The sequence below is a fragment of the Macaca fascicularis genome, chromosome 2 (assembly GCF_037993035.2).
Source record: "Macaca fascicularis isolate 582-1 chromosome 2, T2T-MFA8v1.1".
NCBI classification, from domain to species: domain Eukaryota; kingdom Metazoa; phylum Chordata; class Mammalia; order Primates; family Cercopithecidae; genus Macaca; species Macaca fascicularis.
The window spans coordinates 34,227,507-34,251,294 of record NC_088376.1 but is presented as its reverse complement, the minus strand read 5'-3'; the positions used below and the strand labels follow the sequence as shown (position 1 = coordinate 34,251,294).

Below are 23,788 nucleotides of genomic sequence, written 5' to 3'. Positions count from 1 at the left end.
TTGAGGTGTAATGAAATCTGCTGAGAGAGCTACAGTTTTTAATGAAACATCCTGAAGGCTCTTATAAAACAAGTTGAAACTGAGGGAAAGAAACATTCCATCAACTGAAACAACACTACTTTCCATTAAAAAGCTAAAACTGGGCTGGGCGCAGTGGCTCACAACTGTAATTCTGGCACTTTGAGAGGCCGAGGTGGGAGGATCACCTGAGGTCAGGAGTTTGGGACCAGCTTGGCCAACATGGTGAAACCTCGTCTCTACTAAAAATATAAAAATTAGCTGGGTGTGATGGCACATGCCTGTAATCACAGCTACTCTGGAGGCTGAGACAGGAGAATCACTTCAACCTGGGAGGCGGAGGTTGTCGTGAGCCAAGATTGCACCACTGCACTCCAGCCTAGGTGAAAGAGCGAAGCTCTGTCTCAAAAAAAAAAAAAAAAAAAAAAAGAAAAGGCTGCTAAAACTGGCCCATTAGCAAGAGCTCAGGGCAATCCATAGAGCTGAATTTACAATTTGGCCCTGTGCTGCTCTTTCCTCCCCGAAACTGGGGCCAGAGTCCTCCCTGCACACTTCCTTAGATCTCTTATAAGGTACTTTGTACCCCATCAGTAAAAAACTGTCCACTCTAATGATCATTTATAAATTATATCCATGCAGTTGCTATGTCAGAGAGAAGAGACTCATGTTATGAAATTCCTGTTCTTTTCTCAACATATCTCATATAATATGTGCCTGCCTGACTTAGGGACCAAGTAAAGAAGCAAGGTGGAGTCCCCATCTTACAAATTAGTAAAGCTTTTTCTTCTTTCTTTTTTTTTTTTTGAGACGGAGTTTCCCTCTTGTTGCCCAGGCTGGAGTGCGATGGTGTGATCTTGGCTCACCGCAACCTCCACCTCCCGGGTTCAAGCGATTCTCCTGCCTCAGCCTCCTAAGTAGCTGGGATTACAGGCGTGTGCCACCATGCCTGGTTAATTTTGTACTTTTAGTAGAGACAGCGTTTCTCCTGTTGGTCTCCTGTTGGTCAGGCTGGTCTTGAACTCCTGACCTCAGGTGATCAGCCCACCTCGGCCTCCCAAACTGCTGGAATTACAGGTGTGAGCCACCATATTTGACCTTTTTTATTTTTTTTGAGACGGAGTTTCACTCTTGTTGCCCATGCTGGAGTGCAATAGTGAGATCTCGGCTCACTGCAACCTCTGCCTCCCGGGTTCAAGTGATTCTCCTGCCTCAGCCTCCCAAGTAGCTGGGATTACAGGCTCCCGCCACCATGCCTGGCTAATTTTTTTATTTTTAATAGAGATGGGGTTTCGCCATGTTGGTCAGGTTGGTCTTGAACTCCTGACCTGAGGTGATCCGCCTGCCTCGGCCTCCCAAAGTGCTGGGATTACAGGCATGAGCCACCGCCCTATTTTTACAATTTTAAAAGTTAAATGCAAATTCTAATATGTCTCACATACACCCTCTTTTTGCACCACCTGCTAGGGCATGCATCCCACTTTGAACTTCTTGCTCCTATAGGTATAATTGAGATGAATATTCTCCAGCTTAATTCTGTGCCAATCTCTGATCTTTCCTTAGACTAGATCCCTAGTTATGGAAATACTGAATTGACAGCGACAAATCTTGTAAATGGCATAATACAAATTAACAATGTGTTGCTCATAGTACATTCACCAATTATGACTTCATGATAAAGACACAAGTACCAGAGACTGATTGCTCCTATTTCTCTCACTCCTGGAGATTATCCCTTCCACACCTGGAGAAGAAATTTGCCTCAGCCCTCACTGCAACCGGACAGCAGCTTTCTGTCAGCTCCAACCTTCCCACTAGCTCTGGCCAGGACAGATACTTTTCCCCAGGGAAGCCTGGGGAGTGGGCAAGAGGAAGGCATAGGGGTTTATTTCATATTCCTCTTGGTTGCTTTTTAAAATAATTTTTCCTAGAACCTAAATAGTTACTAAAACAAAACCAACCATACCATGCCAAGTAACTCACAAACAGGCTCAAAAATCCGTTCTGCCAATAATAAAAATAAGGTGCTCCTTTCCCATCTTTTCCAGAGCTAGCAAGTTTTGAAGACTTATGCAAATAAAGGTCAAAGCAATTTCCAGAAGAGCTGTAATTTATTTTAAGCTGGCTACAGTTCCCCTCAATAAGGCACTCAGTGCTGCTAGGAAAGATGCTAAGCTAAGCCCAAGGTAGAAAACAGGGCAAGTGTCATTTCAAGCAACAGGGTTGGCAAAGCTTGGTGCTCAGAGCAATTCCTTTTTCAGTGTTTCTTTTTTTTTTTTTTTGAGACAGAGTCTTGCTCTGTCGCCCAGGCTGGGGTGCAGTGGCCGGATCTCAGCTCACTGCAAGCTCCGCCTCCCGGGTTTAGACCATTCTCCTGCCTCAGCCTCCCGAGTAGCTGGGACTACAGGCGCCCGCCACCTCGCCCGGCTAGTTTTTTTTTTTTTTGTATTTTTTAGGAGAGACGGGGTTTCACCGTGTTAGCCAGGATGGTCTCGATCTCCTGACCTCGTGATCCGCCCGTCTCGGCCTCCCAAAGTGCTGGGATTACAGGCTTGAGCCACCGCGCACGGCCCTTTTTCAGTGTTTCTTAGCGGCCAACTTTCTTTCCCTCTGCATCCCATCTTCCAACATGAATAGCAGTTGCTTTATGTCAAAGAAAGGGACAATTCATTTAACAATCATAATGAAAATAATTGGGGCTAGAATCATAGATGTCCTCTAATAGGTCCCTGAATCCCAGAGTGTGTTCTAGACCACTGCTTCTCAAACTTTAATGTCATACAAATCATCCAGGAATCTTGTTAAAATGCAGACTGTTCTTTAGTAGGTTTGGGTAGGACTTGGGATTCTGCATTTCCATAAGTTCCCAGGTGATACCAATGCTGCTGGTCCTGCAACCACACTTTGAGTAGTAAGGCTCTAGACAGGCCAGCTACATAATTTGTGGGGCCCAGTGCTAAATGACAATGCAGAAATCCTTGTTCAAGAAACAAGAGAAAAAAGCTGGTTTTTGGGGGGATCTGTATTTGTCTGTGGACCTGTCATTGTGCTTTTCGTTAGGTATTTAATGCCATTCTCCCTCGAGAACTAGGACAGATACTCTGCAGAGGAGTATAGACACTTATAGGGACCTGGCAGTCTTACTTCACCCCAAGTCTTCCTCAGTATTACCTAGGACCACACTGGGAATGCAAGGTTGCAGTAGTTATGGGGTGGGGATTAGGAGTGGGTGGCAGAGGAACCTTCCCAGGTAGATGTCTTAAAGGCAAGACAGCACATGAGCAAGGCTTTAAGCCCTGAGCCTGTGTCCACTGTCTTACCAGCTTTCACTCATAAAATACAAATTCAAAGATAAAATTTTATGAAACCCCTTGTGTGGGCTCCTTCCTGAACCTGGGGTCCTGTGTAACTGCACTGGTCTCACATCCATGAAGCCCTGGTTCTAGAGCTCTGCTTTCTTAAAGCTCTGCTTTCTGAAAAAATAGCTGAATCCTTAATCCCCACGTTAATTTTTAAAAACTAATTTTGGGCAGACGGCTGAATAAGAACAACTCCGGTCAGCAGCTGCCAGTGAGATCAACACAGAAGGTGTGTGATTTCTCCATTTCCAACTGAGGTAGCCGGCTCATTTCACTGGGACTGGTTAGACAGTGGGTGCAGCCCACAGAGGGTGAGCCAAAGCAGGGTGGGGCATCACTTCATAGGGGAGGTGCAAGGGGTCGGGGAACTCCCTCCCCTAGCCAAGGGAAGCTGTGAGGGACTGTGCTATGAGGAACGGTGCACTCTGGCCCAGATACTATGGTTTTCCCACGTTCTTCACAACCCACAGACCAGGAGATTCCCTCGGATGCCTATGCCACCAGGGCCCTGGGTTTCAAGCACAAAACTGGGTGGCCATTTGAGCAGACACTGAGCTAGCTGTAGGAATTTTTTTTCATACTCCACTGGCACCTGGAAGACCAGCGAGACAAAACCATTCACTCCCCTCGAAAGGGGGCTGAAGCCAGGGAGCCAAGTGGTCTAGCTCAGTGGATCCCACTCTCGCAGAGCCCAGCAAGCTAAGATCCACTGGCTTGAAATGTGTGCTGCCAGCACAGCAGTCTGAAGTCAACCTGGGATGCTCGAGCTTGGTGGGAAGCGGGGCATCTGCATTACTGAGGTTTGAGTAGGTGGTTTTCCCCCCACAGTGTAAACAAAGCCACTGGGAAGTTTGAACTGGGCAGAGCCCACCGCAGCTTGGTAAAGCCTCTGTAGCCAGACTGTCTCTCTAGATTCCTCCTCTCTGGGCAGGACATCACTGAAAAAAAGGCAACAGCCCCAGTCAGGAGCTTAAAGATAAAACCCCCATCTCCCTGGGACAGAGCACCTTGGGGAAGGGGAGGCTGTGGGCACAGCTTCAGCGGACTTAAATGTCCCTGCCTGCTGGCTCTGAAGACAGCAGCGGATCTCCCAGCACAGTGTTCAAGCTCTGCTAAGGGACAGACTGCCTCCTTAAGTGGGTCCCTGAACCCCATGCCTCCTGATTGGGAGACACCTCCAAGCAGGGGTCCACAGACAAATACAGGAGAGTTCAGGCTGGCATCTGGTGGGTGCCCTTCTGGGATGAAGCTTCCAGAGGAAGGAACAGGCAGCAATCGTTGCTGTTCTGCAGCCTCCACTGGTGGTACCCAGGCAAAAAGGATCTGGAGTGGACCTCCAGCAAACTCCAGCAGATCTGCAGCAGAGGGGCCTGACTGTTAGAAGGAAAACTAACAAACAGAAAGGAATAGCATCAACATCAACAAAAAGGACGTCCACTCAGAAACCCTACTTGAAGGTCACCATCAAAGACCAAAGGTAGATAAATCCATGAAGATGAGGAAAAACCAGCACAAAAAGGCTGAAAATTCGAAAAAATCAGAACACCTCTTCTCCTCCAAAGGATCACAACTCCTCACCAGCAAGGGAACAAAACTGGCGGGAGAATGAGTTTGACAAATTGACAGAAGTAGACTTCAGAAGGTGGGTAATAACAAACTCCTCTGAGCTAAAAAAGCATGTTCTAACCCAAAGCAAGGAAGCTAAGAACATTGATAAAAGGTTAGAGGAATTGCTAACTAGAATAACCAGTTTAGAGCAGAACATAAATGACCCGATGGAGTTGAAAAACACAGCACGAGAACTTCGTGAAGCATACACAAGTATCAATAGCTGAATTGATCAAGTGGAAGAAAGGATATCAGAGATTGAAGATCAACTTAATGAAATAAAGCATGAAGACAAGATTAGAGAAAAAAGAATGAAAAGGAATGAACAAAGCCTCCAAGAAATATGGGACTATGTGAAAAGACCAAACCTATGTCTGATTGGTGTACCTGAAAGTGACAGGGAGAATGAAACCAAGGTGGAAAACAATCTTCAGGATAGTATCCAGGAGAACTTCCCCGACCTAGCAAGGCAGGCCAACATTGAAATTCAGGAAATACAGAGAATGCCACAAAGATACTCCTTGAGAAGAGCAACTCCAAGACATGTAATTGTCAGATTCACCAAAGTTGCAATGCAGGAAAAAATGTTACGGGCAGCCAGAGAGAAAGGTCGGGTTACCCACAAAGGGAAGCCCATCAGACTAACAGCGGATCTCTTGGCAGAAACTCTACAAGCCAGAAGAGACTGGGGGCCAATATTCAACAATCTTACAGAAAAGAATTTTCAACCCAGAATTTCATATCTAGCCAAACTAAGCTTCATAAGTGAAGGAGAAATAAAATCATTTACAGACAAGCAAATGCTGAGAGATTTTGTCACCACCAGGCCTGCCTTACAAGAGCTCCTAAAGGAAGCACTAAATGTGGAAAGGAACGACTGGTATCATCCACTGCAAAAACATGCCAAATTGTAAAGACCATCGATGCTAGGAAGAAACTGCATCAACTAATGAGCAAAATAACCAGCTAACATCATAGTGACAGGATCAAATTCACACATAACAGTATTAACCTTAAATGTAAATGGGCTAAATGCTCCAATTAAAAGACACAGACTGGCAAATTGGATAAAGAGTCAAGACCCATCAGTGTGCTGTATTGAGGAGACCATTTCACATGCAGAGACACACATAGGCTCAAAATAAAGGGATGGAAGAAGATCCACCAAGCAAATGGAAAACCAAAAAGAGCAGGGGTTGCAATCCTAGTTTCTGATAAAACAGACTTTAACTGACAAAGATCAAAAGAGACAAAGAAGGCCATTATATAACGGTAAACGGATCAATTCAACAAGAAGAGCTAACTATCCTAAATATATGCGCACCCAATACAGGAGCCACCAGATTCATAAAGCAAGTCCTTAGAGACCTACAAAGAGACTTAGACTCCCACACAATAATAATGGGAGACTTTAACACCCTGCTGTCAACATTAGACAGATCAACGAGACAGAAAGTTAACAAGGATATCCAGGACTTGAACCCAGCTGTGCACCAAGTGGACCTAACAGACATCTACAGAACTCTCCACCCCAAATCAACAGAATATACATTCTTCTCAGCACCACACTTATTCCAAAATTGACCACATAGTTGGAAGTAAAGCACTCCTCAGCAAATGTAAAAGAACAGAAATCATAACAAACTGTCTCTCAGACCACAGTGCAATCAAACGAGAACTCAGGATTAAGAAACTTACTCAATACTGCTCAACTACATGGAAACAGAACAACCTGCTCTTGAATGACTACTGGGTAGATAACGAAGTGAAGGCAGAAATAAAGATCTTCTTTGAAACCAATGAGAACAAAAACACAACATATCAGAATCTCTGGGACACATTAAAAGCAGTGTGTAGAGGGACATTTATAGCACTAAATGCCCACAATAGAAATTGGGAAAGATCTAAAATTGACACCCTAACATCACAATTAAAAGAACTAGAGAAGCAAGAGCAAACACATTCACAAGCTAGCAGAAAAGGCAAGAAATAACTAAGATCAGAGCAGAACTGAAGGAGATAGAGACACAAAAAAAACCCTTCAAAAAATCAATGAATCCAGGAGCTAGTGTTTGGAAAAGATCAACAAAATTGATAGACTGCTAGCAAGATTAATAAAGAAGAAAAGAGAGAAGAATCAAATAGATGCAATAAAAAACGATAAAGGGGATATCACCACCAATCCCACAGAAATTCTACCATCAGAGAATACTATAAACACCTCTATGAAAATAAACTAGAAAATCTAGAAGAAATGGATAAATTCCTGGACACACACACCCTCGTAAGACTAAATCAGGAAGAAGTTGAATCCCTGAATAGACCAATAACAGGCTCAGAAATTGAGGCAATAATTAATAGCCTCCCAACCAAAAAAAGTCCAGAACCAGATGAATTCACAGCCAAATTCTACCAGAGGTATAAACAGGAGCTGGTACCATTCCTTCTAAAACTATTCCAATCAACAGAAAAAGAGGGAATCCTCCCTAACTCATTTTATGAGGCCAGCATCATCCTGATACCAAAGCCTGGCAGAGACACAACAAAAAAGAGAATTTTAGACCAATATTTCTGATGAACATTGATGCAAAAATCTTCAATAAAATACTGGCAAACCAAATCCAGCAGCACATCAAAAAGCTTATCTACCACGATCAAGTTGGCTTCATCCCTGGGATGCAAGGCTGGTTCTGTTTATATGATGGATAAAACAATCCATCATATAAACAGAACCAAAGACAAAAACCACGATTATCTCAATAGATGCAGAAAAGGTCTTCGACAAAATTCAACAGTGCTTCATGCTAAAAACTCTCTAAACTAGGTATTGATGGGATGTATCTCAAAATAATAAAAGTTATTTATGACAGATCCACAGCGAATATCATACTGAATGGGCAAAAACTAGAAGCATTCCCTTTGAAAACTGCCACAAGACAGGGCTGCCCTCTCTCACCACTCCTATTCAACATAGTGTTGGAAGTTCTAGCCAGGGCAATCAGGCAGGAGAAAGAAATAAAGGGTATTCAATTAGGAAAAGAGGAAATCAAATTGTCCCTGTTGGCGGACATGATTGTATATTTAGAAAACCCCATTGTCTCCGCTCAAAATCTCCTTAAGCTGATAAGCAACTTCAGCAAAGTCTCAGGATACAAAATCAATATCTAAAAATCACAAGCATTCCTATACACCAATAATGGACAAACAGGGAGCCAAATCATGAGTGAACTCCCATTTACAATTGCTTCAAAGAGAATAAAATACCTAGCAATCCAACTTATAAGGGATATGAAGGACCTCTTCAAGGAGAACTACAAACCACTGTTCAACAAAATAAAAGAGGACACAAACAAATGGAAAAAGATTCCACGCTCATGGATAGGAAGAATCAATATCGTGAAAATGGCCATACTGCCCAAGGTAATTTATAGATTCAATGCCATCCCTATCAAGCTACCAATGACTTTCTTCACAGAATTGGGAAAATCTACTTTGAAGTTCATATGGAACCAAAAAAGAGCCCACATTGCCAAGAAAATCTTAAGCCAAAAGAACAAAGCTAGAGGCATCATGCTACCTGACTTCAAACCATACTACAAGGCTACAGTAACCAAAATAGCATGATACTGGTACCAAAGCAGAGATATAGATCAATGGAACAGAACAGAGTCCTCAGAAATAATACCACACATCTACAACCATCTGATCTTTGGCAAACCTGACAAAAACAGGAAATGGGGAAAGGATTCCCTATTTAACAAATGGTGCTGGGAAAACTGGCTAGCCATATGTAGAAAGCTGAAACTAGATCCCTTCCTTACACCTTATACAAAAATTAATTCAAGATGGATTAAAGACTTAAATGTTAGACCTAAAACCATAAAAACCCTAGAAGAAAACCTAGGCAGTACCATTCAGGACATAGGCATGGGCAAGGACTTCATGACTAAAACACCAAAAGCATTGGCAACAAAAGTCAAAATTGAAAAATGGATCTAATTAAACTAAAGAGCTTCTGCACAGCAAAAGAAACTGCCATCAGAGTGAACAGGCAACCTACAGAATGGGAGAACATTTTTACAATCTACCCATCTGACAAAGGGCTAATATCCAGAATCTGCAAAGAACTTAAACAAATTTACAAGAAAAAAATCAAACAACCCCATCAAAAAGTGGGCAAAGGATATGAACAGACACTTCTCAAAAGAAGACATTTATGCAGCCAACAGACACATGGAAAAACGCTCATCATCACTGGCCATCAGAGAAATGTAAATCAAAACCACAATGAGATACCATCTCACACCAGTTAGAATGGAGATCATTAAAAAGTCAGGTAACAACAGGTGCTGGAGAGGATGTGGAGAAATAGGAACACTTTCACACTGTTGGTGGAACTGTAAACTAGTTCATCCATTGTGGATGACAGTGTGGCGATTCCTCAAGGATCTAGAACTAGAAATACCATTTGGCCCAGCGATCCCATTACTGGGTATGTACCCAAAGGATTATAAATCATGCTGCTATGAAGACACATGCACATGTATGTTTATTGTGGCATTATTCACAATAGCAAAGACTTGGAATCAACCCAAATGTCCATCAATGATAGGCTGGATTAAGAAAATGTGGCACATATTCACCATGGAATACTATGCAGACATAAAAAAGGATGAGTTCATGTCCTTCGTAGGAACATGGGTGAAGGTGGAAACCATCATTCTCAGCAAACTATCACAAGGACCAAAAACCAAACACCGCATGTTCTCACTCATAGGTGGGAATTGAACAGTGAAAACACTTGGATACAGGGTAGGGAACATCACACACCAGGGCCTGTCGTGGGGGTGGGGTGGGGGGAGGAGGGAGGGATAGCATTAGGAGATATATCTAATGTAAATGACGAGTTAATGGGTGCAGCATACCAACATGGCACATGTATACATATGTAACAAACCTGCACATTGTGTACATGTACCCTAGAACTTAAAGTATAATTTTAAAAAGATGGGCACATATACACCATGAAATACTATGCAGGCATAAAAAAGAATGAGTTCATGTCCTTTTCTGGGAGATGGATGAAACTAGAAACCCTCATTCCCAGCAAGCTAACACAAGAACAGAAAACCAAACACAGCATGTTCTTACTCATAAGTGAGAGTTGAACAATGAGAACACATGGACTCAGGGAGGGAGACATCACACACCAAGGCCTGTTGCGGGTTGGGGGACAAGGAGAGCGATAGCATTAGGAGAAATACCTAATGTAGATGACGGGCTGATGGGTGCAGCAAACCACCATGGCATGTGTATACCAAAGCTGCAGCTTCTGCACATGTATCGCAGAACTTAAAGCATAATACAAAAACCTTAATTTTGCCTTTATTAAAATACTAGTAAGTCAAATCCAGTCACATGAAAAAAGAATAGTATACCTTTTCTCCTAAGATCAGGAATGAGACAAGAATGTCTCTCTTGCCATTTTTATATAACATTGTACTACAGGTTATAGCCAGGGAAATTGGGCAAGAGAAAGAAATCAAAGGAATCTGAATTGGAAAGGAAAAAGTAAAATTATCTCTATTTGCAGATAACATGATTTTGTATATAGAAAATCTATGTCCTAGAGAATATGATAGGCATATTCAAGTTTTCTATTTCTTTTTGCTAAAAAAGTATTTGTGTATTTATGTTTAAAGACAGACTCTTGCTATGTTGCCCAGGCTGACTTTGAATTCCTGGGTTCAAGTGATTCTCCCACCTCAGTCTCCCAAGTAGCTGGGAGTACAGGTGCACATCCCTGCATTCAGCTTTCTATTGCTTCTGAGTTAGTTTCAGTAATTTGTGTCTTTCTAGAAATTTGTCCATTTCATTTAATTTATCTGATTTGTTGGTATACTGTTATTTGTAGAATATGCTTATAATCCTTTTTATTTCTTTAAGGTTAGTAGTAATGTCCCCTCTTTCATTCCTAATGTATTAATCTGAATCTTCTCTTATTTTGTTGGTCAGTATTTGTTGATCTTTACAAAGAACCTATTTTTTTTGTTGTTTCACTGACTTCCTTTATTGTTTTCCCATTCTTTATTTTGCTTATTTCCACTCTGGTTTTTATAGTTTTCTCCCTTCAATTTGCTTTGGCTTTAATTTGCTTGTTTTTTTCTAGTTTTTTAAGCCATATATTTCATATGCTCAATAGGTGGGAGTTAAAATCAAAAGCAATATAAATAGTAGCTGTGATTCTTAACTTATAAAAATCTTGCAGTCAATTAAGAAGATGGGCTATCTATAAAGATGATCCCTAGCAGTACTATGGAGTACATATACATAAGACACTAGACTACGTATGGGGCATGCAAAGAAGTATAATGAGGTCTGTGGAAAAAGCAATAGCCTTCAAGTTAGGGGACCACAGTTATTCTTTTAGTTCTCTCACCAGCTCAGGCCACCTCCCTGGGTCTCACTTCCCTCATTTTATATTTCAGTAGTTTCATTAGACTGAAGGCCTTCCCTCAATTCTGACATTCTGTGATCTGATATAAGACATAGGTCAGAGGTATAGCATTTACTTGGGAAGACAATGCCTGTGCTAACAAAGATAAAGAACAATCAAAGGAAACAAATGCTACGAAGCAAATGGCTGGGACCAACAGTAAATGTTATGAGCATTATGTCAGGCAAGATCATCCTGAAGTCTCTTTTCTCATCTGCGAAATATAGAACGATGAGGATTATGACACTTGACAATATCCCATGGGGATGTTTTGACAATGAGATGAAAACAAAATGATACGAAGACACATTAAACAATTGGATACTGTGTTTCCTGAGTGCAAAGCACAGCTCATAATAATAATGTTGTCAGGATTCCTCCTACTTCTATGGTCTCTCACCAGCAAAGGCATTTTCCCTGAAGGAGTGACAGCTTGATAATTCTGACATTTCACCAACAGAGAGAGTTTCTCCTCTCATTTCTTCGAAAATTTTCTTCTAAAATTTCCCTTTACCCATTTCAGTTGCTGGACAAATGACCTTGATCACAAAAGAAAAACCTGTGTTTGCCCTCCCTGCTAAACATCCTGCCATGTGGGTAATAAAGAGCTGATGCAGGGACCGCAGAGGTGGATATTTTGGCAAACAAGATCTCGCTTAAGCACCTGAGACATTGCTTACTCAGGAATCCTCACAGACACTGCCCTTGGTGCACTGTACATTTACAATGCTTCTTACCTAATCTTTAACCCTCCTCTTGCTCTTAATTTCCTAAGGAATACTTAGGAAATAGCAGTTACTTGACTGATACCAGTCTTTGCCAAATTATTGCAAAGCCATATCCTCATGGCTCATATTTCTCCTCCTACTCCTCGGCATGGGACGTGATGGAAGATTTGCCTAGATCAAGGTCAGCAAAACTTTTTCTGTAAAGGGATGGGTAGTAAATATTCTAGACTTTATAGACCATAGAATTTCTGTTGCAACTACTCAAGTCTGCTGCAGTACCATGACAACAGCTATAGGCAATAGGTAAATGAATGAGCATGGCTGTGTTCCAGTAACGCTTTATTTACAAAAACAGGCAGTGAGACAGGTTTGGAATGCAGGCCATAGTTTGCTGACCGCTGGCCTAAATGATAGAGATTCATCATGATTCTGAGCTGGATGTGACCCTAGAACGCTTCAAGTCAAATTTCTTCATCTTACAGGGGTGGAAGCTAAGGCCAAGAGAGGCTGTATGACTTGCACATGGTCATAGAGCTATAATGGAAAGGGGCAGAGCCTAGACTAGAACTGTGGTTTCCTGACTCCCAATGTGAGAGTGCTCTTTCTAACATCCCATAGAAGTGCCATACCCAAATAACAAGTTTCACGTGATAATTTTTAAAAAATAAGATCATCAGACAAAACTCCCCCTCTAAAAGGTTGAAATTTGGGGTGATCATTATGTCTTCCATCTCATTTCTCCACCTCTCCAGAGGACAGCCCCATGACTTATTATGAGGGGCTGCGAATCAGCAGGGCAATGTGAAAGCTGCTCTACTCTGCTGAGAGGCTTAGCTGACCCAAACTTGGTGAAGATTTTTCCTTAAGCTTCTCCCGTGACAACAGTGAACAGCAAAATGGCAATAAAACTGTCAAAGAATCTGCGAAGCAGGGTAGTCTCTGCGAAGCAGGGTAGTCTCTGCACTGTCTCCCTCAACACCCCAGAAATGGAGATGCACTACGCAGATCCTCCTTGAAGGAAGAACTTGCTACCCTAACTGCTGGGAGTAGACAGACAGCCTCCAGCTGTGGCCCCTTCAGGAACTTCTTTAGCCACAGAAAGCTGCCTTGCCCCAAATCATGACTTTCCAAGTAGCAACCTTTAATGACTGATCATGGTAGAGGGTAGAGAACCGAACCATTATGGCCTTTGCTGCCAACTCTGATGGGACTGGAGCTCCCTGTGGATTTGGCTAAGGCTTGTCAGGCCTGCATGACTGCTCAACTTCTCCCTCTGCCTCATCCTGCATCCTTCTCCTTATGTCCACAGGGTCAATCCCAAGGGCACTCCTGCATAAAAGTGCTGCCTACTCAACTCTGTCAGAGACTGCTTCCTAGAAAACCCAGCCTAAAGGTTGAAGTGGATAAGGTTGAGGATGGAGATGATTGTTTTGGTTCCTTTAACAAGGTGGGTATTTGATGAGAGCAGTATTAGAAATAATGACATGACCATTCCTCCCACTTCTTGTCCACCCCCAGCTCTTTCAGAGAACTGATGTTATTGGTAGAGGACAGAAGCCACCGCCAAGGAAGTTGTTGTCAACCCTGTAGCATCAGCGGTGTCAATGCCAAACCACATTAGGAGGCTGGACTAGAAAAGCACGGGAGGAAAAGGAAGAAGGTGGTCTAGGAGAGAACGGCCTCAAATGCTTTCCAGTAGGAAGGGAGCTGGGGCATATTAGGACAAGTATGTGAGCTGGCTTAGAGGACTGGGGTTTGAATCCTGATTCTGTGATGTTTGGAAAGGTAAAAATCTGTGACTCGGTTGCCTCATTGATACAAAAAAACAAAACAAAACAAAACCCTATCTTCTACGACTCTAGTAAAGCTTAAATGTATATTAAACTTATACATAAATGTGCATTATTGCTACAAAAGACCCAAGGCAAATTTACACTGCCTCCCCATGATGTCCACCACAGTGCTTTGCGTGAAGCAGCTTCTCAGTATATCAATAGGACCCTACTGCCTACACCAAAATTAAATAGTTGGGAAAAAGTGGATCAACTTGGGAAAAACAAACTTGCTACTTATAGGAAATATGAAAAATACCAGAAGATAGAAAATAAAATATTTTTACTATGGTTATTTCACACTGCAAATATTCACCTGAATTTTATAGATGATTAAAAACAAGAGTTAAGGAGTTTGGAAATTCTTGTTTCATTTTGAATACAACAGGAGAAACCTCTAAGAACAGTACCTACTAGTAAAAGGAAGAGAGGAAGTGTCTGTTTTTTGGATTGACATTCAGTAATTAAATGTGGATATAGGCTAAGATGAGATTTGTGGAAGCCAGACCCTAACTTTTTCATTTGTGCTTTCCCTGTGGAGACAGTAGCCAATGTTTGGGGAGTTTAATTATTCTTATCTGCCAACATGAAGAAACTTAGCTTTAAAAACAAAACCTGCTTTTCTGTAATAGGAGGTTGATCTGGTTTCAAGACTGATTCAAATACTTAAGGAAAGTGTATCAGCAGTACTTCTTCTTTTTAAGTTTTCTTAAAAAAATTGTATTTTATTTTATTTCAATAGTTTCTGGGGAACAGGTGGTTTTTGGCTATATGGATAAGTTCTTTAGTGATGATTTCTGAGATTTTGGTGCACCCATCACTACAGCAGTGTGCACTGTACCCAGTGTGTAGTCTTTTATTCCTCATCCCCTCCCACCCTTCCCGCTGAGTCCCCAAAGTCCATTATATCATTCTTCTGCCTTCGTGTCCCCCCAGCTTAGCTCCCACTTATAAGTGAGAACACATGATGTTTGGTTTTCCATTCCTGAGTAACTTCACTTAGAATAATGGCTTCTAACTCTATCCAGGTTGCTGTGCATGCCACTATTTTGTTCTTTTCTATGGCTGAAGAGTGTTCCATGGTGTATACATAGCACACTCTCTTTACTCATTGGTTGATGAACATTTATGCTGGTCCCATATTTTTGCAATTGTGAATTGTGTTGCTATAAACATGCATGTGCAAGTGTCTTTTTTCATATAATGACTTCTTTTCCTTTGAAAGATACCCAGCAGTGAGATTCCTGGATTGAATGGTAGTTCTTTAAGGAATTTAGTTCTTTTAGTTCTTTAAGGAATCTCCATACTGTTTTCCATAGTGATTGTACTAGTTTACATTACCACCAGGATGAGTTCTCACTTTTCATTAGAATGCAAACCCTAACAATTGCCATGTGAAGCATGTAGCTCTCTCTATAGTTAGCAGAACAGAAGATAAATTGAAAAATGATTACCTGGCATCACCTACTCCTTAGCTTCTATGAAAGCCAAAAGAGGAGATGTTTCCACAAGACACGCAAGAGCCATCTCTCCTTCCACATCTCTAGGTTATTCCTAAAATTCTATCCTTACAACAGTGGAGCCCATTAGTGGAGTAAATATTTGTTATTTTTGGCCTTACATTCTCATTTCCCTTGTAAGGGGAATCTTCTACTTTGTGAGACGGAGCCCAGCTCCCATTAAAGCCATGAATGTCAGAGACTAACTTACCAGTCTCCCATGTCATTAGGGTGTAGAAATATGACCAGCCTCTGCCAGTAAGATGAATTTGACTGGACATGGTAGTTCACATCTGTAATTCCAGCACTTTGGGAGGCTAAGTCAGGTGGACCACTTGAGCCCAGGGGTTCAAGACCAGCCTGAGAAACATGGCAAAACCCCATCTCTACAAAAAATACAAAAAACAATTAGCCAGGCATCACGGCACGTGCCTGTAGTCCCTGCTGCATGGGAGGCTGAGGCAGGAGGATTACCCTGAGCCCAGGAGGTCAAGGCTGCAGTGACCCATGATTGCGCCACTGTACTCAAACCCAGGCAATAGAGTGAGACCCTGTCTAAAAAAAAAAAAAAAAAAAAAAAAAAGGCAATGAGAAGAAGCAGAGGCCACATGAAGTCCATCCAGGCAGGTTTGGGGTAGAAATATCAGCCACAACCAGGTTCCCAAGGCAGCAATGTTGGCCAGTCTAAAAACTGTGCCCAGTATCTCATATTATTAGCCTTGAGGACACTCAAGATTCCCTGTGGGAAGGCCAATGTGGAGGGGATCTGAGGTCAGCTGTGTGAGTCACCTGGGAAATGCAACCTCCAGCCCCAGTCAAGCCTTCAGAAGACTGTGGCCCTGGGTGATAGCTAACTGCAAACTCATGAGAGACCCTGAGACACAACCAGCCAGTTACACCCTCCTGAATTCATGACCTACAGCAACCATGAGAAATATTAAATTATTATCATTGTTTTCAGCCCATATGTTTTTGAGTTAATTGATATGCATCCATAGATGACCAATATAGGAATTGAGCTTTTATGGTAGGTCAAGATAAGAAACAAATACATAAAAAATATTTCTGTATTTACCTTAAAACCAGTTTTGAAATCACTATATTGGTACATAGTCTTTGTAGAAGACCTAAGTTACAGTAAGTTTTTAGAATGTAGGGTTAAAAGAATAACTTTGAAAAAATTAATTTCTTAAATATCTTAAAAATGTTTTTAATTTTGTTTTCATTGACACATAATTATTGTATGCAATTATGGGATACAATGTGGTGTTTAGATAGATGTACATTATATAAAAATCAAATCAGTGTATTTAGCATATCCATCAACTCATACATTCATCATTTCTTCATGGTAAGAAGATTCAAAATCTTCTCTTCTAGCTATTTTGAAATGTACAATATGATATTGCTAACCACAGTCACCCAACTGTGCAATAGAATACCAAAATTTATTCTTCCTATCTAATTTTAACTTTATACTCATTGACCAATCTCTTCCTATCCTCCTCTCCTCGCTCCTCCCCAGCCTCTGGAGACAAATTTAACTGTTTATTTAAGCAAAGAATGATTTATGAATGGCACAGCCCTCAGAACCACAAGAGGTTTGGAGAACTCTATTCTGCAGTGTGGGCAAGCAGCAATTATTGACAGAAAATGGAAGTGAGGTACAGAACCAGCTTTATTGGTTACAACTGGGTATTTGCCTTATTTGGATATGGTCTAATCAGTTGGAAACCCAAGGAAAGCTTCACAGAGAAGTAGAAGGTTTATAATTCTGGTATTTGTCAGGGCAGGGCAAGGTTGTGTTCACTATAATGTTCTCAGAGGCCAACACATAGTATGGCATACAATTTTTTTTTCAACAATCACTTAGCGAATGAATAGAAAGACAGAAGTAGAGCTGCCAAGCAGTTGGGAGGGGAAGCATTTTCTACAAAGGATCAAGTAGTGTGAAAGCTCAGAGGTGTGAAACAACATAGTATATTCATGGAAATGTCAAGAAGTTTGGTGGTACTGGAATGTAAGGTGTGAGGAAGGGATTGATAAACCTAGATGTATAGCACCAAGGCCAGAAAAAAAATCTTGTGTGTCAGGTTAGGAGTTTGAATCTTATCCTGTAGGTTAGGATACTACTGTTGTATTTTTTTAGAGCACGATTTGAAAAGGTCACCTTTAACAAACAAGGAGAGTGCTTTGAAAGCAGTGACTTGAAATGTAGAAATGGGTATATGTTATTACTGCTCAGATAACAGATCACATGTTACTATAGTAACTGTTTAGGATCATCACTGCTCAGTGAGAAAGATGGAAGATGACCTCTGACTTCATTTTCTTTGAACTTCTTAGAAATGAAAATTCTGTCTCCATATCTTAGTAACTACATTATGAGCCAAGGTAATCTACAAACTTTAACATTCTTAAATGTTTGGGAAATTAGCTGTACTGCTTTATTTATTTTATTTTATTTTATTTTATTTATTTATTTTGCGATGGAGTTTTGCTCTTGTCACCTAGTCTGGAGTGCAGTGGCGTGATCTCGGCTTGCTGCAACCTCCACCTCTTGGGTTCAAGTGATTCTCCTGCCTCAGTTCCCTGAGTAGCTGGGATTACAGGCACCCACCACGATGCCTGGCTAATTTTTGTATTTTTAGTAGACAGAGGGTTTCACCATGTTGGCCAGGCTGGTCTTGACCTCCTGACCTCATTTGATCCACCCACCTTGGCCTCCCAAAGTGCTGGGATTACAGACGTGAGCCACCGTGCCTAGCCAAATTAGCTGTACTTCTAGCTGAGAAAAGTTATCAGCAGAATGATACATGTCCTTGGTAAACTATATTTATAAAAAGGCTTTGTACATCCAAACTGGATGTTGTTACAGAAGTAATTAGAATTTCACAGATGCTCCAAAACCTCACTTCCCATTAAGATTCCTTTAGTGTGTTAATATGTCTGATCAGTTTTGCTTTTTGAAAATTGTTATCCCTCAATTCTTCCACAGAACTTTGGTAATAATTCCTTAATCTCTGCTAAACAGTAACACTGATATAGACCGGAGAAAGTATCAGGGCTTCTGAATCCCTTACAAACTTCCCTTGCTTAAGCTCTTCAAACTCTTAAGTCATTAAGTGTGGTGATGACTTACAGTCAGTTAATCTTGCACTATTATGTTTTTCACCTTGACAGAAAAAAATTTCTCATGCTAGTCTCACAGATATTTCAACATACTGTTTTATCTTTGGTTACTGACACATTGCGACCACTTTCACTGGAAGAGAGAAGGGATATTTTGGATCATAAGCCAGTTGGATAGTTTTGATGTGGATGCACAATATCTGTTTTCCATTATCCCTTCTGTTTATGTTTTATAGAGATTTATGTCTTGTGAAAAATTTAATTTTTTACAACTTCTTTAAAACTCCAAAGAATGCAACAGATTCAGGATTAGTGACAACTTGCGGAGAACCTGCTACGTGTCTGCTACCTTGTCAGACAGCTCCATTTGATCCATGTGTAGCAAGGGGAGGTGGCAAGGAAAAGAGTTTGTAATATAAATAAATCCCTACAACAATATTAATAATTACTCTTATTAGCATACTGATAGCAAAGAACATTATGTATATTGGTGTTAACTAGAAAGAAGTTCCAGTAATCAAGTTTACATAGCTAAAAGAGAAACTCACCAATCATTAATTCATTTAATACGCATGTATTATGGTTTCATTGAAGTTAATATACTTTGTAGCAGAGATACTGTACATTGCACTAGGGTTGTACTCCAGTACATACCCAACACACATTTGCCTTGTTCACAGTGTGTGGTGTACTCATCACAGTGTTCTGCAATTATCTGTCTCCCTGACTAGACTGGGAAATCATTAAGACAGGGACTTGTTTTCTTCGTCACTCTGTGACATCTGGCTTATAATACAAACTTTACAAACATTTGTAGGGAAGGAGGAAGAGGAAAAGAAATCGAGGATACAAATTTCAACTATTGAAATGTCATGTTTCAAAATATCTGCCCTCAGTAAAATCACTATTGGCTATATTATTGGCTATTTCCCATGCCCTCATTCTGGCCTTTTTTTCTGTTCCCTTTTCATTTCTTCCCTCTTTCTTTCTCCTAATTCTGCCTAGAATCACTATCCTGTTCATGTCTGGTCTTGCTTCTTGTATCCCATGGGAAATTTTGATGGGAATTTAGAGTTTTGTAAATGAGGGGCCTTCATGTATGACAATTTGTTTTCCATGTATGAAAAAAGCACCTAGTAGGTATTCCCTGGTACTTTCACAAAACTATGCACTGGTCTGTCCAGGAGCCCACCTCATGACAAGGACCATATTCCAAATGAGTCTCAATATCCAACTCTTAATACAATGCCTTGAACCTTCCAGACCTCTCTAAATGCCTGATGTGGATACTGAGCTTCTAAGGAAGCTCAGTAACTCTTATACACAGTGCCAGATAGCCCATCACAGAGGACAGGATCACAAAAAGAGGAAAAAAAAATCTAGGAAGAAAACATTTCATTTTAGCTTATAGCTTTTAAGTTCTCTATAATTTTTGGAAACAAAACTTTTATTTTACACTTTAGTATTATTCTGTTTGAAGTATAAATTGGAGTGAGTGTGTACAATAATCCTGTCAGGGCTTAAGGACTATAAAGCCATAGTTCTTAAAGTACAGTCTGGACCCAGAGCATCAGCATCATGTAGGAAGTTGTCAGAAATACAAATTCTTGGACACATACCAAACCTGTATTTTAAGCCCTCTAAGTAATTTGGATGCATGCTCAAGGTGAAAATCACTGATTTCAAGGCTTTAATCTAATCTTGATGCTATAAAGGAGACTGACACACTGAACTTGAAATGCAAAAGATCATCTTCAGGATCTACTGAAGCCACACAAATGCTAACTCATTCATTCAGTTCACTCACCTGTGATGTAAGAAGGAAAAATATCACTGTCCCTGTTCCAAGCAGAATTCAAACTAAATCGGGGTCAGGAATGGGGTCGAACCACTACACACAGCATTTTCAGGGTTTCAAAGTTAAAAATTTCTTGGTTGAAATTACCGGAAAGGACATGTGTATGTCTGTTTTTCTTTCTTCTCTGGTTAAGAGACAGAAGAAGCTCTTGAAGATGTCTGTAGAAGATACATACCTATCTTGACATGCTCTGCAGGCACCTGGGCATTACCAAAGTGCCTAGGCAGATACTGAGCATGAGTAAAGCCAGTTCATTCACAGAGGTTTCATTTTGAAGTGACAAAGCTTATACTCTGACATATTTAAGCTTAAATTGCCCCTGGATCCTGTTAACATTCTGACGTATATTAACAACCACAATGATTCATAAGCTTTAACTATTATTATAGTTAGTGGGCCTCCCAAAAATGTAATAGGACCAAAACAGACACCAGTTACCTGGGCAGTGTTAGACCCTTATAAGACAATGTGATGGGATTGTCTTCATGATTTCTATGTAATGACAGGAAGTTCTTGCAGTCCTGAAAGCAATAAAGTTCTCATGTGTAATGAGGGTCCTGCTACGAGTTTCCACACCAGACAGGTATTTCAAAAGCATGTGCTCCCATCATCTTAATGTCTGTAGTCATAATCAAAGAACTTCCATTTCAGCAGCAGCATTAATTACATTCTACTGTTCTGGTAACATAAGAGGTCACAATAAGGGGTCATCATAGTCATAAGAAGCAGTAGAAGGATTAAGGGGCTTCCTGTGTTGCACAGTTTTGGGCAGCAAGCACTTTAGCAGTTACATGGAATGAGCACTGAAATGTTCTATAAATCATTCCAGTAGATGCCAGGACACAAGCAGATGCCAGGACGCAAGCAGGATGCAAGCCAGAACACAAGCAAAACTGAGAAATACATTTAATGAACGTATTCAGAACCTTGCAATCAGACAATCTGAAAAGAAGCTATTATAACTTCAGGGTATATGTATTTTTTATTTTATAATCTAGCTTCTTTTTAATTTACAAATTTAGTTTACTATAATCGTCTCAGTAGTCAAAGTGTCCAAAAGTCTTAATCCAGCCTTACTAGCAGGCACACTAAAGTAATGGAGGGCAGAATTGGGCTCTTTGCTTTCCAACATTTACCTCTTTTTAAAAATTGACTTCTAATCTAAGAATTCATGTACCTAGTACTTCCTTAAGTCAAAGCTTTTAATGTTAAAAACAAGGCAGCTTCTTGCCTCACCTTCAAGTTCCAGTCTCCAAAGTTGACCATATTCAACTCTTTAACTTGTTTTTTTTTTTTGGATTTACCTTTATCTCTCTATAGCACATGTTTATACAACTATTTTTTTAAACTTTTCTGTTTTAGACTATCTATGGACATCCTACTATACATGGGGAATGTGAATTTTGTTCTTTCTTTCCTCTCTCTGTTATACAAACACACACACACATACACACACATATGCACACATATGCTTACAAATATTTTTCTTTCCTCCATCTTTCTAATATAGTTACATCACATTTTAAAAATAATTGAATGTTTAAATTATGACTATGCAAATATTGTACAAAGCTAAGCACTCAATGTGTGCAGATTACTAATATTTTCTTTTAAAAATGACTTTTTGTTTTTCCAGGAGTTCATAATTGTCCTGGATTTTTTACTTTGTTTGGTTTTCTAATCTTCTTTCTAATTCATCCCTAAACTCACCAAAGGAACTGAAAACTCCTCTAATTATGATAAAATCCAAATGGGTTATCCATTAGTTCCATTCCTCTCTAGGAGATATTTATTCACCCCTTGGAATTCTCAGACTCATTCTAGTCTAAATGGATTGTTTTCCAGGCCTGTTGCCCAGCTATTGTTCAGTGACCTTTCTTTATTCTCATTCTGGGAATCCCCTTAACCTCTCTCTATATTGGATTTCCTATCTCCTGAAGTTCATGTCTTCCTCTTTCTTGATTGACTCTTATGTTTGATGAAGCATATCCTCTAGGAACTTCCTAAGAAAAGTCATGGGGGGTAGATATTTTTCAGACCTCGTTTTTGATACTGGATTCCTGCAAATGTCTTTCTTCCTTTCTCACACTTGATTGATAGTTTGGATAGATAAATAATTGTAGGTCAAACTTTATTGTCTTCTAGCTTTTAGGTATTTGTTGAAAAATAAGACACCACTCTTTTCTCTGATACTTTATAAGTGGTCTGTTTGATCTGACAATTTTTTTCATTTTCTGTTCTTTTTTCCTGGAATTTCTATTTGTTAGGTACTGAATCACCTAGATGAATCACTTTGTTTTCTTATCATTTATTAATTATATTCTGGTAAATTTCCTCACTTTTATCTTCCAAACCTTCTACTGAATTTTTTATTTCTGCTATTAAAATTATAACTTCCAGAGCTCTTTCTTATTCTCTGTATTATCTGTTTCACAGAGATAATATCCTCTGCTATCTTTTAGAATTTTAATATTGCTTCTTTAATTTTTTATTTTAAAAAACTTTTGTGGATACATAGTTTTTGAATTTTTATTTTCTTGCCTATATTGTCTGTTTCCTGAGTTCTTTGTATATTTTTGTCTTGATTTCCCTTTTTGGTTAGATTTCCTCAGATACTGGCTCTGGCTACTGCATTGTTACATGTTCATATGTAAGTGTGAAACATTAAAAGTCAATTTAAGCTCTTTCTGTAGATTCAGGGATTGTCAACTGGTAGGACTCATTCCCACCATTTTGTTGAGGAAATGTTAACATCCTTAGGATTCTCAGGCTGGTAAATGCTTTCAGAGAGATATCTTCTAAAGAGTCCCTGTTTTTCTGAACCTGAAGGAGTCCATGCTGTTCTTCCAGTGTTTCAGAAGCCAAGTAGGAAGGGTATCTGGGGATTTCATAACTTAATATGAAGACTTTCAATTCATCTCTTTGTTACATCACATCACCCTTTCCTTTGGTGTCCCTAAATCCAGAACCTTCCTGATTCAATGTTCCACCAAATTGAGTCTATTTTCTTCTGTCTTGACTGTGGAGAGGAATATTGTGGCTTTGCCAGTGGAGAGAAAGGCACCTGGAGTCTATTTCTCCTTATGCACACTGTCAACCAACCTTCCCATTTTAATTTTCACCTATACCATGCCTTCAGAGGTAGTTGAGGCCTCCAAATCTCGAGCATTTATGAGATTCTGTAGGTTCAGTTGCCTTGCTTCTCCTAGCCTACACCTTACCCTCCCTTCTTTCCTATATACATCTCAGGCACTTAGCTTT

The 23,788-nt window shown here is 40.3% G+C and overlaps 1 protein-coding gene across 35 annotated transcripts in view; it reads right to left on the bottom strand.

Moving 5' to 3' along the window:
* Positions 1-23,788, bottom strand: part of NEK11 (NIMA related kinase 11) — a 316,552-nt gene that overhangs the window by 74,537 nt on the left and 218,227 nt on the right. The window contains exon 14 of one of the 35 annotated variants that reach the window (XR_012430689.1): positions 15,749-15,923. The exons of the other annotated variants lie outside the window; for them this stretch is intronic. The gene's annotated coding sequence lies outside the window, so the exon portion shown is untranslated. Of the gene's footprint in view, positions 1-15,748; positions 15,924-23,788 lie in introns of those variants that run through there. 35 annotated transcript variants of the gene reach the window in all.